Here is a 2,185-nt window from a genome sequence, read left to right as displayed (position 1 = left end):
TCACTCGTAAAACTTTAAAATCTCTATTTGAGTCGAAGTGACAAAGAAAACGTATTTCTATTAGTCGTAAATTTCATTTTTCCAAGGGTACATGTTCGGCCAAATTCTAACTTATATATCTCGATAAAAGAAGACGCAATAGCCTAGATGGTTCAAGTGGTATTCGCTCTCAAGCCTTACTCAAGTCGCAAGTATATCTACCTAATTCTCGAGCGTAAATTTGGGCAGCACGCCCTTTGTATTTACCTATTTTCCAGCCATTTATGGTTTCATTCTTTTCCTCAATCAGTCCCAAAGTCACACACAAAATAATATCATTTCAATAGCCGTTCAATAGGCTCAACGTCATATAATTACAAAATCATGCTACAGAAATGACCGGAAATAAGGGTTAAAGCAAAACGTAAAAAGACAGGTTCGACGTCTCTTAGCGTAATGGTCACAACTAAAGCTACGCTTATCGGATTGGGGTGAAATTTATACCATTTCGAAGCTAAGATAAAGGGCTACAACTTTGATGAAGACCACTCAGTTCAGTTCGTAGTGTATTCAGGTCAAAATATCAAATTACAGAACCAGAATCTCACAATCAGGCTAGTTAACCGCACTATGCTTAACTGACAATAACTCAGGTTACAAAAGTCTGATTGAGGCATTTTCAGAGGCGTTGGAAAGCTAAAACATAGTACTACAACTTTTGTGTTTTGGCCAAATGCTAATTCAATACGGATAAAGGTGAAAAAATGTGGCCAGAATGGTGAAATGTCAAAACGGTCCACAGAGCTCTACTTATGGCATTCAAGGGTATTTTTGTCTTTTCACAAGCTACAGTTCTCAGATTGAACTGAAATTTTACAAGAAGCTATAAAACATCATTTCCTACAACTTTCATGTTTTAACCTAAGGCTGATTTGGCCTCCATCATGGCCAAACAGAACCGGGCAGAACAGGGTAAGATGAAAACCCTAAAACTGAAATTTCCATAATACTACTTCCCACTATGAAATATGCTCATAAACTACCAAAACTACAACTTTAAACCACTAATTAGCAATTAATTGAAGTAAAGATGAGGTTCTTGGCAAAATACCTTGGAAACTCAAGAAAAATTGTAGCTTAGTATCTTTCCTCCCACAATCACTCCACCAACTCCTTCAACCTTCCTTAATAAGCACTTGTGTGGTGTAGTTTCAATTTTGGTTGGCTACAACTCAAGATTCAAGCTAGCAAGTGAAGTAGAAATTGAAGTTTCTCTCCTTGTTTTTCTCCTCAAGAGGGTCGGCCAAGGGAAGCTCAAAATGAAGAAAATGTTAGTCAAATTTTGATTTTATTCAAGAGGTAAGAAAGTCCTTGGTCCAAGTCAAAAGTCCAATAAATTTAAGACAAGTGGTTAGCCAAGATTAATCCTTATCTTATTGTCTTCCAACACTAATCTTTCTAGCTAATCCCTAATTATCACCTAGCACCTTGGAAAATAATAACACTTAGCAAAACTCTAACTAGTGCTCCAAAATTTATCGCACTTACCGCACTAACGGGTCTCACGTCCATAATGCACTTCAAATTTAACGTACACTAACTTATACTAGGAAAATGATTTAACACTGTACTTGCTTATAAAAATTTATAGAAACTTTAATATTTTAAAGGCAAGTATAAAAATGTAGGCAAAAATAAAATAATGCCTAGAAAATATGAAAATTTTCGGGTTCTCACACTCTCTCCCCCTTAAGAAATTTCGTCCTCGAAATTTTTACCTTCAGATGACTCAAGAGCTTGTTGGTTGTCTAAGGCATATATCTTTGCCGGTACTTTTGTTCGATTTCCTCTTTCATTCACTTGTTTCGGTTTTTGGTTCCATCCTTCGGGACATCCGATAAAATTGGAACGATACAGAGAAGATTAGCATGGCCCCTGCGCAAGGATGACACGCACAAATCGAGAAATGGTCCAAATTTGGAGTGTCATGCTCCCACATCGGCTAGGGAGAGAGCCTGGGCTGATTTGATAAGTCTGTTGTGGTATCACCCACCTTGACGAAGCCTTTTGGTGAGGTAGCCTGTGGGTGCCTGTTGTGTTGTCCAACACCGCCAAGAACAAAACTCACGGCCCCACGGGGTGTCAAACTGTGGGACAATATTGTCGAGGGACTGTTAGAGTTGGTATCAGAGCCGACTCCCGACCC

The 2,185-nt window shown here is 38.4% G+C and overlaps 1 non-coding gene across 1 annotated transcript; it reads left to right on the top strand.

Annotated features, from left to right (window-relative positions):
* The first annotated feature begins 1,854 nt into the window (after window positions 1-1,854).
* On the top strand, window positions 1,855-1,960 carry LOC113719278 (U6 spliceosomal RNA). The gene has a single exon (XR_003454810.1). It is a non-coding gene; the product is annotated as a U6 spliceosomal RNA (small nuclear RNA).
* The last annotated feature ends 225 nt before the right edge of the window (window positions 1,961-2,185 follow it).

Source organism: Coffea arabica, chromosome 1e (assembly GCF_036785885.1).
Source record: "Coffea arabica cultivar ET-39 chromosome 1e, Coffea Arabica ET-39 HiFi, whole genome shotgun sequence".
NCBI lineage: Eukaryota > Viridiplantae > Streptophyta > Magnoliopsida > Gentianales > Rubiaceae > Coffea > Coffea arabica.
Note: the sequence above shows the minus strand (reverse complement) of the source record. Positions and strands in the feature narration are given on the sequence as shown.